This window comes from Pseudophryne corroboree, chromosome 2 (genome assembly GCF_028390025.1).
Source record: "Pseudophryne corroboree isolate aPseCor3 chromosome 2, aPseCor3.hap2, whole genome shotgun sequence".
NCBI lineage: Eukaryota > Metazoa > Chordata > Amphibia > Anura > Myobatrachidae > Pseudophryne > Pseudophryne corroboree.
Genome location: NC_086445.1, coordinates 801,670,417 through 801,684,152, shown reverse-complemented (window position 1 = coordinate 801,684,152; position 13,736 = coordinate 801,670,417). Strand labels below are relative to the sequence as shown.

Here is a 13,736-nt window from a genome sequence, read left to right as displayed (position 1 = left end):
AGTACCAATGCTATTAGTGCATTGGTTTCATTGTTAAGTGTTCTGTTTAATATTTTGGCTTAAACAAGTTTATATATGCAAAAATGATAACATGTTACCTAATACAATCTTAAAATGTGTCTACTCTCACAGAAAATCATTCAGTATATTATAGTGAATGAATTGTAGTCTGAAAATTTGTGGAGAATGTTATGCAACTGAAAATTGGTTGACAATTTCTATATCAAGTTTTATGAATGGGTCCAAAAATGTCACCATGAGTTAAAAGAGGAATTCATATGGCCTATCTAAACCATCAACCAAATGTGGCTAAGATTATACTTTCAGGGATCATTTCTATAGGCAATGATGGGAGAAATGTGCTTGAAAGTGTCCAAACTCGCCAACCACCATGATGAGTTTAAGAGCTCTCTTCTCAGCATGAAGGCAGTTAGCAATTCTGTGTCATGCAGATGTTGTTAGCTTTTGATGACTGTCCTACTTCTTAATAAAGCAGTGGTAGAAAAGTGCTCATTCAGAGTGGCTGATTACACACTTTAAAATCAACTATGGTTATTTAAAACTAAGTTTGTATAATGTTTAATATCCTTGAAAGAATACACATTGATGTTTCAACATTCCTGAATCAGAATGTTTTTTATGATATAGGAATAAAAGCAATGTCTAAGAGTATTATTTTACATTTTAATTGTAACCTTCTTTTATTGGTTCATGTCAATGAAAACTTGAAAAATGTAAAGTGTGCTTTCCTTAAAAGAACATTTTGTTTGCAGTGTATTTGTTTAATAATTGTTTAATTCTTTAGCAAATCAGCAATTAATGCAAGCCACTAGTTTATTTCCTATATGCAATATAAGAAATTTTGAAGTACCAATGCTTTTAGTGCATTGGTTTCATTGTTAAGTGTTCTGTTTAATATTTTGGCTTAAACAAGTTTATATATGCAAAAATTATAATATGTTACCTAATACAATCTTAAAATGTGTCTACTCTCACAGAAAATCATTCAGTATATGATAGTGAATGAATTGTAGTCTGAAAATTTGTGGATAATGTTATGCAACTGAAAATTGGTTGACAATTTCTATATCAAGTTTTATGAATGGGTCCAAAAATTTTACCATGAGTTAAAAGAGGAATTCATATGGCCTATCTAAACCATCAACAAAATGTAGCTAAGATTATACTTTCAGGGATCATTTCTATAGGCAATGATGGGAGAAATGTGCTTGAATGTGTCAAAACTCGCCAACCACCATGATGAGATTAAGAGCTCTCTTTTCAGCATGAAGGCAGTTAGCAACTCTGTTTCATGCAGATGTTGTTAGCTTTTGATGACTGTCCTACTTCTTAATAAAGAAGTGGTAGAATAGTGTGTAATCAGAGTGACTGATTATACACTTTAAAATCAACTATGGTTATTTAAAACTAAGTTTGTATAATGTTTAATATCCTTGAAAGAATACACATTGATGTTTCAACATTCCTGAATCAGAATGTTTTTTATGATATAGGAATAAAAGCAATGTCTAAGAGTATTATTTTACATTTTAATTGTAACCTTCTTTAAGTGGTTCATGTCAATGAGGACTTGAAAAATGTAAAGTGTGCTTTCCTTAAAAGAACCTTTTGTTTGCAGTGTATTTGTTTAATAATTGTTTAATTCTTTAGCAAATCAGCAATTAATGCAAGCCACTAGTTTATTTCCTATATGCAATATAAGAAATTTTGAAGTACCAATGCTATTAGTGCATTGGTTTCATTGTTAAGTGTTCTGATTAATATTTTGGCTTAAACAAGTTTATATATGCAAAAAGTATAACATGTTACCTAATACAATCTTAAAATGTGTCTACTCTCCCAGAAAATCATTCAGTATATGATAGTGAATGAATTGTAGTCTGAAAATTTGTGGAGAATGTTATGCAACTGAAAATTGGTTGACAATTTCTATATCAAGTTTTATGAATGGGTCCAAAAATGTCTCCATGAGTTAAAAGAGGAATTCATATGGCCTTTCTAAACCATCAACAGAATGTATTTAAGGCTATACTTTCAGGGATCATTTCTATAGGCAATGATGGGAGAAATGTGCTTGAAAGTGTCCAAACTCATCAACCACCATGATGAGTTTAAGAGCTCTCTTCTCAGCATGAAGGCAGTTAGCAACTCTGTTTCATGCAGATGTTGTTAGCTTTTGATGACTGTCCTACTTCTTAATAAAGAAGTGGTAGAAGAGGGCTCATTCAGAGTGGCTGATTACACACTTTAAAATCAACTATGGTTATTTAAAACGAAGTTTGTATAATGTTTAATATCCTTGAAAGAATACGCATTGATGTTTCAACATTCCTGAATCAGAATGTTTTTTATGATATAGCAATTAAAGCAATGTCTAAGAGTATTATTTTACATTTTAATTTTAACCTTCTTTAAGTGGTTCATGTCAATGAGGACTTGAAAAATGTAAAGTGTGCTTTCCTTAAAAGAACCTTTTGTTTGCAGTGTATTTGTTTAATAATTGTTTAATTCTTTAGCAAATCAGCAATTAATGCAAGCCACTAGTTTATTTCCTATATGCAATTTAAGAAATTTTGAAGTACCAATACTATTAGTGCATTGGTTTCATTGTTAAGTGTTCTGTTTAATATTTTGGCTTAAACAAGTTTATATATGCAAAAATGAAAACATGTTACCTAATACAATCTTAAAATGTGTCTACTCTCACAGAAAATCATTCAGTATATGATAGTGAATGAATTGTAGTCTGAAAATGTGTGGAGAATGTTATGCAACTGAAAATTGGTTGACAATTTCTATATCAAGTTTTATGAATGGGTCCAAAAATGTCACCATGAGTTAAAAGAGGAATTCATATGGCCTATCTAAACCATCAACAAAATGTATTTAAGACTATACTTTCAGGGATCATTTCTATAGGCAATGATGGGAGAAATGTGCTTGAAAGTGTCCAAACTCGCCAACCACCATGATAAGATTAAGAGCTCTCTTCTCAGCATGAAGGCAGTTAGCAACTCTGTTTCATGCAGATGTTGTTAGCTTTTGATGACTGTCCTACTTCTTAATAAATAAGTGGTAGAAGAGGGCTCATTCAGAGTGGCTGATTACACACTTTAAAATCAACTATGGTTATTTAAAACTAAGTTTGTATAATGTTTAATATCCTTGAAAGAATACGCATTGATGTTTCAACATTCCTGAATCAGAATGTTTTTTTTATGATATAGGAATAAAAGCAATGTCTAAGAGTATTATTTTACATTTTAATTGTAACCTTCTTTAAGTGGTTCATGTCAATGAGGACTTGAAAAATGTAAAGTGTGCTTTCCTTAAAAGAACCTTTTGTTTGCAGTGTATTTGTTTAATAATTGTTTAATTCTTTTGCAAATCAGCAATTAATGCAAGCCACTAGTTTATTTCCTATATGCAATATAAGAAATTTTGAAGTACCAATGCTATTAGTGCATTGGTTTCATTGTTAAGTGTTCTGTTTAATATTTTGGTTTAAACAAATTTATATATGCAAAAATTATAATATGTTACCTAATACAATCTTAAAATGTGTCTACTCTCACAGAAAATCATTCAGTATATGATAGTGAATGAATTGTAGTCTGAAAATTTGTGGAGAATGTTATGCAACTGAAAATTGGTTGACAATTTCTATATCAAGTTTTATGAATGGGTCCAAAAATGTCTCCATGAGTTAAAAGAGGAATTCATATGGCTAATCTAAACCATCTACAAAATGTAATTAAGACTATACTTCCAGGGATCATTTCTATAGGCAATGATGGGAGAAATGTGTTTGAAAGTGTCCAAACTCATCAACCACCATGATGAGTTTAAGAGCTCTCTTCTCAGCATGAAGGCAGTTAGCAACTCTGTTTCATGCAGATGTTGTTAGCTTTTGATGACTGTCCTACTTCTTAATAAATAAGTGGTAGAAGAGGGCTCATTCAGAGTGGCTGATTACACACTTTAAAATCAACTATGGTTATTTAAAACTAAGTTTGTATAATGTTTAATATCCTTGAAAGAATACGCATTGATGTTTCAACATTCTTGAATCAGAATGTTTTTTATGATATAGCAATTAAAGCAATGTCTAAGAGTATTATTTTACATTTTAATTTTAACCTTCTTTAAGTGGTTCATGTCAATGAGGACTTGAAAAATGTAAAGTGTGCTTTCCTTAAAAGAACCTTTTGTTTGCAGTGTATTTGTTTAATAATTGTTTAATTCTTTTGCAAATCAGCAATTAATGCAAGCCACTAGTTTATTTCCTATATGCAATATAAGAAATTTTGAAGTACCAATGCTATTAGTGCATTGGTTTCATTGTTAAGTGTTCTGTTTAATATTTTGGTTTAAACAAATTTATATATGCAAAAATTATAATATGTTACCTAATACAATCTTAAAATGTGTCTACTCTCACAGAAAATCATTCAGTATATGATAGTGAATGAATTGTAGTCTGAAAATTTGTGGAGAATGTTATGCAACTGAAAATTGGTTGACAATTTCTATATCAAGTTTTATGAATTGGTCCAAAAATGTCACCATGAGTTAAAAGAGGAATTCATATGGCCTATCTAAACCATCAACAAAATGTATTTAAGACTATACTTTCAGGGATCATTTCTATAGGCAATGATGGGAGAAATGTGCTTGAAAGTGTCCAAACTCGCCAACCACCATGATGAGTTTAAGAGCTCTCTTCTCAGCATGAAGGCAGTTAGCAACTCTGTTTCATGCAGATGTTGTTAGCTTTTGATGACTGTCCTACTTCTTAATAAAGAAGTGGTAGAAGAGGGCTCATTCAGAGTGGCTGATTACACACTTTAAAATCAACTATGGTTATTTAAAACTAAGTTTGTATAATGTTTAATATCCTTGAAAGAATACGCATTGATGTTTCAACATTCCTGAATCAGAATGTTTCTTATGATATAGCAATTAAAGCAATGTCTAAGAGTATTATTTTACATTTTAATTTTAACCTTCTTTAAGTGGTTCATGTCAATGAGGACTTGAAAAATGTAAAGTGTGCTTTCCTTAAAAGAACCTTTTGTTTGCAGTGTATTTGTTTAATAATCGTTTAATTCTTTTGCAAATCAGCAATTAATGCAAGCCACTAGTTTATTTCCTATATGCAATATAAGAAATTTTGAAGTACCAATGCTATTAGTGCATTGGTTTCATTGTTAAGTGTTCTGTTTAATATTTTGGTTTAAACAAATTTATATATGCAAAAATTATAATATGTTACCTAATACAATCTTAAAATGTGTCTACTCTCACAGAAAATCATTCAGTATATGATAGTGAATGAATTGTAGTCTGAAAAATTGTGGATAATGTTATGCAACTGAAAATTGGTTGACAATTTCTATATCAAGTTTTATGAATGGGTCCAAAAATGTCACCATGAGTTAAAAGAGGAATTCATATGGCCTATCTAAACCATCAACAAAATGTAGCTAAGATTATACTTTCAGGGATCATTTCTATAGGCAATGATGGGAGAAATGTGCTTGAAAGTGTCAAAACTCGCCAACCACCATGATGAGATTAAGAGCTCTCTTCTCAGCATGAAGGCAGTTAGCAACTCTGTTTCATGCAGATGTTGTTAGCTTTTGATGACTGTCCTACTTCTTAATAAAGAAGTGGTAGAATAGTGTGTAATCAGAGTGACTGATTATACACTTTAAAATCAACTATGGTTATTTAAAACTAAGTTTGTATAATGTTTAATATCCTTGAAAGAATACACATTGATGTTTCAACATTCCTGAATCAGAATGTTTTTTATGATATAGGAATAAAAGCAATGTCTAAGAGTATTATTTTACATTTTAATTGTAACCTTCTTTAAGTGGTTCATGTCAATGAGGACTTGAAAAATGTAAAGTGTGCTTTCCTTAAAAGAACCTTTTGTTTGCAGTGTATTTGTTTAATAATTGTTTAATTCTTTAGCAAATCAGCAATTAATGCAAGCCACTAGTTTATTTCCTATATGCAATATAAGAAATTTTGAAGTACCAATGCTATTAGTGCATTGGTTTCATTGTTAAGTGTTCTGATTAATATTTTGGCTTAAACAAGTTTATATATGCAAAAAGTATAACATGTTACCTAATACAATCTTAAAATGTGTCTACTCTCCCAGAAAATCATTCAGTATATGATAGTGAATGAATTGTAGTCTGAAAATTTGTGGAGAATGTTATGCAACTGAAAATTGGTTGACAATTTCTATATCAAGTTTTATGAATGGGTCCAAAAATGTCTCCATGAGTTAAAAGAGGAATTCATATGGCCTTTCTAAACCATCAACAAAATGTATTTAAGGCTATACTTTCAGGGATCATTTCTATAGGCAATGATGGGAGAAATGTGCTTGAAAGTGTCCAAACTCATCAACCACCATGATGAGTTTAAGAGCTCTCTTCTCAGCATGAAGGCAGTTAGCAACTCTGTTTCATGCAGATGTTGTTAGCTTTTGATGACTGTCCTACTTCTTAATAAAGAAGTGGTAGAAGAGGGCTCATTCAGAGTGGCTGATTACACACTTTAAAATCAACTATGGTTATTTAAAACGAAGTTTGTATAATGTTTAATATCCTTGAAAGAATACGCATTGATGTTTCAACATTCCTGAATCAGAATGTTTTTTATGATATAGCAATTAAAGCAATGTCTAAGAGTATTATTTTACATTTTAATTTTAACCTTCTTTAAGTGGTTCATGTCAATGAGGACTTGAAAAATGTAAAGTGTGCTTTCCTTAAAAGAACCTTTTGTTTGCAGTGTATTTGTTTAATAATTGTTTAATTCTTTAGCAAATCAGCAATTAATGCAAGCCACTAGTTTATTTCCTATATGCAATTTAAGAAATTTTGAAGTACCAATACTATTAGTGCATTGGTTTCATTGTTAAGTGTTCTGTTTAATATTTTGGCTTAAACAAGTTTATATATGCAAAAATGAAAACATGTTACCTAATACAATCTTAAAATGTGTCTACTCTCACAGAAAATCATTCAGTATATGATAGTGAATGAATTGTAGTCTGAAAATGTGTGGAGAATGTTATGCAACTGAAAATTGGTTGACAATTTCTATATCAAGTTTTATGAATGGGTCCAAAAATGTCACCATGAGTTAAAAGAGGAATTCATATGGCCTATCTAAACCATCAACAAAATGTATTTAAGACTATACTTTCAGGGATCATTTCTATAGGCAATGATGGGAGAAATGTGCTTGAAAGTGTCCAAACTCGCCAACCACCATGATAAGATTAAGAGCTCTCTTCTCAGCATGAAGGCAGTTAGCAACTCTGTTTCATGCAGATGTTGTTAGCTTTTGATGACTGTCCTACTTCTTAATAAATAAGTGGTAGAAGAGGGCTCATTCAGAGTGGCTGATTACACACTTTAAAATCAACTATGGTTATTTAAAACTAAGTTTGTATAATGTTTAATATCCTTGAAAGAATACGCATTGATGTTTCAACATTCCTGAATCAGAATGTTTTTTTTATGATATAGGAATAAAAGCAATGTCTAAGAGTATTATTTTACATTTTAATTGTAACCTTCTTTAAGTGGTTCATGTCAATGAGGACTTGAAAAATGTAAAGTGTGCTTTCCTTAAAAGAACCTTTTGTTTGCAGTGTATTTGTTTAATAATTGTTTAATTCTTTTGCAAATCAGCAATTAATGCAAGCCACTAGTTTATTTCCTATATGCAATATAAGAAATTTTGAAGTACCAATGCTATTAGTGCATTGGTTTCATTGTTGTGTTCTGTTTAATATTTTGGTTTAAACAAATTTATATATGCAAAAATTATAATATGTTACCTAATACAATCTTAAAATGTGTCTACTCTCACAGAAAATCATTCAGTATATGATAGTGAATGAATTGTAGTCTGAAAATTTGTGGAGAATGTTATGCAACTGAAAATTGGTTGACAATTTCTATATCAAGTTTTATGAATGGGTCCAAAAATGTCTCCATGAGTTAAAAGAGGAATTCATATGGCCTATCTAAACCATCAACAAAATGTATTTAAGACTATACTTTCAGGGATCATTTCTATAGGCAATGATGGGAGAAATGTGTTTGAAAGTGTCCAAACTCTTCAACCACCATGATGAGTTTAAGAGCTCTCTTCTCAGCATGAAGGCAGTTAGCAACTCTGTTTCATGCAGATGTTGTTAGCTTTTGATGACTGTCCTACTTCTTAATAAATAAGTGGTAGAAGAGGGCTCATTCAGAGTGGCTGATTACACACTTTAAAATCAACTATGGTTATTTAAAACTAAGTTTGTATAATGTTTAATATCCTTGAAAGAATACGCATTGATGTTTCAACATTCTTGAATCAGAATGTTTTTTATGATATAGCAATTAAAGCAATGTCTAAGAGTATTATTTTACATTTTAATTTTAACCTTCTTTAAGTGGTTCATGTCAATGAGGACTTGAAAAATGTAAAGTGTGCTTTCCTTAAAAGAACCTTTTGTTTGCAGTGTATTTGTTTAATAATTGTTTAATTCTTTTGCAAATCAGCAATTAATGCAAGCCACTAGTTTATTTCCTATATGCAATATAAGAAATTTTGAAGTACCAATGCTATTAGTGCATTGGTTTCATTGTTAAGTGTTCTGTTTAATATTTTGGTTTAAACAAATTTATATATGCAAAAATTATAATATGTTACCTAATACAATCTTAAAATGTGTCTACTCTCACAGAAAATCATTCAGTATATGATAGTGAATGAATTGTAGTCTGAAAATTTGTGGAGAATGTTATGCAACTGAAAATTGGTTGACAATTTCTATATCAAGTTTTATGAATTGGTCCAAAAATGTCACCATGAGTTAAAAGAGGAATTCATATGGCCTATCTAAACCATCAACAAAATGTATTTAAGACTATACTTTCAGGGATCATTTCTATAGGCAATGATGGGAGAAATGTGCTTGAAAGTGTCCAAACTCGCCAACCACCATGATGAGTTTAAGAGCTCTCTTCTCAGCATGAAGGCAGTTAGCAACTCTGTTTCATGCAGATGTTGTTAGCTTTTGATGACTGTCCTACTTCTTAATAAAGAAGTGGTAGAAGAGGGCTCATTCAGAGTGGCTGATTACACACTTTAAAATCAACTATGGTTATTTAAAACTAAGTTTGTATAATGTTTAATATCCTTGAAAGAATACGCATTGATGTTTCAACATTCCTGAATCAGAATGTTTCTTATGATATAGCAATTAAAGCAATGTCTAAGAGTATTATTTTACATTTTAATTTTAACCTTCTTTAAGTGGTTCATGTCAATGAGGACTTGAAAAATGTAAAGTGTGCTTTCCTTAAAATAACCTTTTGTTTGCAGTGTATTTGTTTAATAATCGTTTAATTCTTTTGCAAATCAGCAATTAATGCAAGCCACTAGTTTATTTCCTATATGCAATATAAGAAATTTTGAAGTACCAATGCTATTAGTGCATTGGTTTCATTGTTAAGTGTTCTGTTTAATATTTTGGTTTAAACAAATTTATATGTGCAAAAATTATAATATGTTACCTAATACAATCTTAAAATGTGTCTACTCTCACAGAAAATCATTCAGTATATGATAGTGAATGAATTGTAGTCTGAAAAATTGTGGATAATGTTATGCAACTGAAAATTGGTTGACAATTTCTATATCAAGTTTTATGAATGGGTCCAAAAATGTCACCATGAGTTAAAAGAGGAATTCATATGGCCTATCTAAACCATCAACAAAATGTAGCTAAGATTATACTTTCAGGGATCATTTCTATAGGCAATGATGGGAGAAATGTGCTTGAAAGTGTCAAAACTCGCCAACCACCATGATGAGATTAAGAGCTCTCTTCTCAGCATGAAGGCAGTTAGCAACTCTGTTTCATGCAGATGTTGTTAGCTTTTGATGACTGTCCTACTTCTTAATAAAGAAGTGGTAGAATAGGGCTCATTCAGAGTGGCTGATTACACACTTTAAAATCAACTATGGTTATTTAAAACTAAGTTTGTATAATGTTTAATATTCTTGAAAGAATACGCATTGATGTTTCAACATTCCTGAATCAGAATGTTTTTTTATGATATAGGAATAAAAGCAATGTTTAAGAGTATTATTTTACATTTTAATTGTAACCTTCTTTAAGTGGTTCATGTCAATGAGGACTTGAAAAATGTAAAGTGTGCTTTCCTTAAAAGAACCTTTTGTTTGCAGTGTATTTGTTTAATAATTGTTTAATTCTTTAGCAAATCAGCAATTAATGCAAGCCACTAGTTTATTTCCTATATGCAATATAAGAAATTTTGAAGTACCAATGCTATTAGTGCATTGGTTTCATTGTTAAGTGTTCTGATTAATATTTTGGCTTAAACAAGTTTATATATGCAAAAAGTATAACATGTTACCTAATACAATCTTAAAATGTGTCTACTCTCCCAGAAAATCATTCAGTATATGATAGTGAATGAATTGTAGTCTGAAAATTTGTGGAGAATGTTATGCAACTGAAAATTGGTTGACAATTTCTATATCAAGTTTTATGAATGGGTCCAAAAATGTCTCCATGAGTTAAAAGAGGAATTCATATGGCCTATCTAAACCATCAACAAAATGTATTTAAGGCTATACTTTCAGGGATCATTTCTATAGGCAATGATGGGAGAAATGTGCTTGAAAGTGTCCAAACTCATCAACCACCATGATGAGTTTAAGAGCTCTCTTCTCAGCATGAAGGCAGTTAGCAACTCTGTTTCATGCAGATGTTGTTAGCTTTTGATGACTGTCCTACTTCTTAATAAAGAAGTGGTAGAAGAGGGCTCATTCAGAGTGGCTGATTACACACTTTAAAATCAACTATGGTTATTTAAAACGAAGTTTGTATAATGTTTAATATCCTTGAAAGAATACGCATTGATGTTTCAACATTCCTGAATCAGAATGTTTTTTATGATATAGCAATTAAAGCAATGTCTAAGAGTATTATTTTACATTTTAATTTTAACCTTCTTTAAGTGGTTCATGTCAATGAGGACTTGAAAAATGTAAAGTGTGCTTTCCTTAAAAGAACCTTTTGTTTGCAGTGTATTTGTTTAATAATTGTTTAATTCTTTAGCAAATCAGCAATTAATGCAAGCCACTAGTTTATTTCCTATATGCAATTTAAGAAATTTTGAAGTACCAATGCTATTAGTGCATTGGTTTCATTGTTAAGTGTTCTGTTTAATATTTTGGCTCAAACAAGTTTATATATGCAAAAATGAAAACATGTTAACTAATACAATCTTAAAATGTGTCTACTCTCACAGAAAATCATTCAGTATATGATAGTGAATGAATTGTAGTCTGAAAATGTGTGGAGAATGTTATGCAACTGAAAATTGGTTGACAATTTCTATATCAAGTTTTATGAATGGGTCCAAAAATGTCACCATGAGTTAAAAGAGGAATTCATATGGCCTATCTAAACCATCAACAAAATGTATTTAAGACTATACTTTCAGGGATCATTTCTATAGGCAATGATGGGAGAAATGTGCTTGAAAGTGTCCAAACTCGCCAACCACCATGATAAGATTAAGAGCTCTCTTCTCAGCATGAAGGCAGTTAGCAACTCTGTTTCATGCAGATGTTGTTAGCTTTTGATGACTGTCCTACTTCTTAATAAAGAAGTGGTAGAATAGGGCTCATTCAGAGTGGCTGATTACACACTTTAAAATCAACTATGGTTATTTAAAACTAAGTTTGTATAATGTTTAATATCCTTGAAAGAATACGCATTGATGTTTCAACATTCCTGAATCAGAATGTTTTTTTTATGATATAGGAATAAAAGCAATGTCTAAGAGTATTATTTTACATTTTAATTGTAACCTTCTTTAAGTGGTTCATGTCAATGAGGACTTGAAAAATGTAAAGTGTGCTTTCCTTAAAAGAACCTTTTGTTTGCAGTGTATTTGTTTAATAATTGTTTAATTCTTTAGCAAATCAGCAATTAATGCAAGCCACTAGTTTATTTCCTATATGCAATATAAGAAATTTTGAAGTACCAATGCTATTAGTGCATTGGTTTCATTGTTAAGTGTTCTGATTAATATTTTGGCTTAAACAAGTTTATATATGCAAAAAGTACAACATGTTACCTAATACAATCTTAAAATGTGTCTACTCTCACAGAAAATCATTCAGTATATGATAGTGAATGAATTGTAGTCTGAAAATTTGTGGAGAATGTTATGCAACTGAAAATTGGTTGACAATTTCTATATCAAGTTTTATGAATTGGTCCAAAAATGTCACCATGAGTTAAAAGAGGAATTCATATGGCCTATCTAAACCATCAACAAAATGTATTTAAGACTATACTTTCAGGGATCATTTCTATAGGCAATGATGGGAGAAATGTGCTTGAAAGTGTCCAAACTCGCCAACCACCATGATGAGTTTAAGAGCTCTCTTCTCAGCATGAAGGCAGTTAGCAACTCTGTTTCATGCAGATGTTGTTAGCTTTTGATGACTGTCCTACTTCTTAATAAAGAAGTGGTAGAAGAGGGCTCATTCAGAGTGGCTGATTACACACTTTAAAATCAACTATGGTTATTTAAAACTAAGTTTGTATAATGTTTAATATCCTTGAAAGAATACGCATTGATGTTTCAACATTCCTGAATCAGAATGTTTCTTATGATATAGCAATTAAAGCAATGTCTAAGAGTATTATTTTACATTTTAATTTTAACCTTCTTTAAGTGGTTCATGTCAATGAGGACTTGAAAAATGTAAAGTGTGCTTTCCTTAAAATAACCTTTTGTTTGCAGTGTATTTGTTTAATAATCGTTTAATTCTTTTGCAAATCAGCAATTAATGCAAGCCACTAGTTTATTTCCTATATGCAATATAAGAAATTTTGAAGTACCAATGCTATTAGTGCATTGGTTTCATTGTTAAGTGTTCTGTTTAATATTTTGGTTTAAACAAATTTATATATGCAAAAATTATAATATGTTACCTAATACAATCTTAAAATGTGTCTACTCTCACAGAAAATCATTCAGTATATGATAGTGAATGAATTGTAGTCTGAAAAATTGTGGATAATGTTATGCAACTGAAAATTGGTTGACAATTTCTATATCAAGTTTTATGAATGGGTCCAAAAATGTCACCATGAGTTAAAAGAGGAATTCATATGGCCTATCTAAACCATCAACAAAATGTAGCTAAGATTATACTTTCAGGGATCATTTCTATAGGCAATGATGGGAGAAATGTGCTTGAAAGTGTCAAAACTCGCCAACCACCATGATGAGATTAAGAGCTCTCTTCTCAGCATGAAGGCAGTTAGCAACTCTGTTTCATGCAGATGTTGTTAGCTTTTGATGACTGTCCTACTTCTTAATAAAGAAGTGGTAGAATAGGGCTCATTCAGAGTGGCTGATTACACACTTTAAAATCAACTATAGTTATTTAAAACTAAGTTTGTATAATGTTTAATATCCTTGAAAGAATACGCATTGATGTTTCAACATTCCTGAATCAGAATGTTTTTTTATGATATAGGAATAAAAGCAATGTTTAAGAGTATTATTTTACATTTTCATTGTAACCTTCTTTAAGTGGTTCATGTCAATGAGGACTTGAAAAATGTAAAG

The 13,736-nt window shown here is 30.7% G+C and overlaps 16 non-coding genes across 16 annotated transcripts; all 16 read left to right on the top strand.

Moving 5' to 3' along the window:
• The first annotated feature begins 311 nt into the window (after positions 1-311).
• Positions 312-524, top strand: LOC135053871 (small nucleolar RNA U3). The gene has a single exon (XR_010243166.1). It is a non-coding gene; the product is annotated as a small nucleolar RNA U3 (small nucleolar RNA).
• A 653-nt stretch (positions 525-1,177) lies between these two features.
• On the top strand, positions 1,178-1,390 carry LOC135054037 (small nucleolar RNA U3). The gene has a single exon (XR_010243314.1). It is a non-coding gene; the product is annotated as a small nucleolar RNA U3 (small nucleolar RNA).
• A 653-nt stretch (positions 1,391-2,043) lies between these two features.
• Positions 2,044-2,256, top strand: LOC135053316 (small nucleolar RNA U3). The gene has a single exon (XR_010242683.1). It is a non-coding gene; the product is annotated as a small nucleolar RNA U3 (small nucleolar RNA).
• Positions 2,257-2,909: 653 nt separating this feature from the next.
• LOC135053595 (small nucleolar RNA U3) lies at positions 2,910-3,122 on the top strand. Its single transcript, XR_010242927.1, has one exon. It is a non-coding gene; the product is annotated as a small nucleolar RNA U3 (small nucleolar RNA).
• A 655-nt stretch (positions 3,123-3,777) lies between these two features.
• LOC135053460 (small nucleolar RNA U3) lies at positions 3,778-3,990 on the top strand. The gene has a single exon (XR_010242808.1). It is a non-coding gene; the product is annotated as a small nucleolar RNA U3 (small nucleolar RNA).
• Positions 3,991-4,643: 653 nt separating this feature from the next.
• LOC135053134 (small nucleolar RNA U3) lies at positions 4,644-4,856 on the top strand. Its single transcript, XR_010242523.1, has one exon. It is a non-coding gene; the product is annotated as a small nucleolar RNA U3 (small nucleolar RNA).
• A 653-nt stretch (positions 4,857-5,509) lies between these two features.
• On the top strand, positions 5,510-5,722 carry LOC135054019 (small nucleolar RNA U3). Its single transcript, XR_010243298.1, has one exon. It is a non-coding gene; the product is annotated as a small nucleolar RNA U3 (small nucleolar RNA).
• A 653-nt stretch (positions 5,723-6,375) lies between these two features.
• LOC135053314 (small nucleolar RNA U3) lies at positions 6,376-6,588 on the top strand. The gene has a single exon (XR_010242682.1). It is a non-coding gene; the product is annotated as a small nucleolar RNA U3 (small nucleolar RNA).
• A 653-nt stretch (positions 6,589-7,241) lies between these two features.
• Positions 7,242-7,454, top strand: LOC135053594 (small nucleolar RNA U3). The gene has a single exon (XR_010242926.1). It is a non-coding gene; the product is annotated as a small nucleolar RNA U3 (small nucleolar RNA).
• A 653-nt stretch (positions 7,455-8,107) lies between these two features.
• Positions 8,108-8,320, top strand: LOC135053442 (small nucleolar RNA U3). Its single transcript, XR_010242793.1, has one exon. It is a non-coding gene; the product is annotated as a small nucleolar RNA U3 (small nucleolar RNA).
• Positions 8,321-8,973: 653 nt separating this feature from the next.
• LOC135053133 (small nucleolar RNA U3) lies at positions 8,974-9,186 on the top strand. Its single transcript, XR_010242522.1, has one exon. It is a non-coding gene; the product is annotated as a small nucleolar RNA U3 (small nucleolar RNA).
• Positions 9,187-9,839: 653 nt separating this feature from the next.
• On the top strand, positions 9,840-10,052 carry LOC135053489 (small nucleolar RNA U3). Its single transcript, XR_010242834.1, has one exon. It is a non-coding gene; the product is annotated as a small nucleolar RNA U3 (small nucleolar RNA).
• Positions 10,053-10,706: 654 nt separating this feature from the next.
• On the top strand, positions 10,707-10,919 carry LOC135053313 (small nucleolar RNA U3). The gene has a single exon (XR_010242681.1). It is a non-coding gene; the product is annotated as a small nucleolar RNA U3 (small nucleolar RNA).
• A 653-nt stretch (positions 10,920-11,572) lies between these two features.
• Positions 11,573-11,785, top strand: LOC135053640 (small nucleolar RNA U3). The gene has a single exon (XR_010242965.1). It is a non-coding gene; the product is annotated as a small nucleolar RNA U3 (small nucleolar RNA).
• A 655-nt stretch (positions 11,786-12,440) lies between these two features.
• Positions 12,441-12,653, top strand: LOC135053132 (small nucleolar RNA U3). Its single transcript, XR_010242521.1, has one exon. It is a non-coding gene; the product is annotated as a small nucleolar RNA U3 (small nucleolar RNA).
• Positions 12,654-13,306: 653 nt separating this feature from the next.
• Positions 13,307-13,519, top strand: LOC135053488 (small nucleolar RNA U3). The gene has a single exon (XR_010242833.1). It is a non-coding gene; the product is annotated as a small nucleolar RNA U3 (small nucleolar RNA).
• Positions 13,520-13,736: the final 217 nt, after the last annotated feature.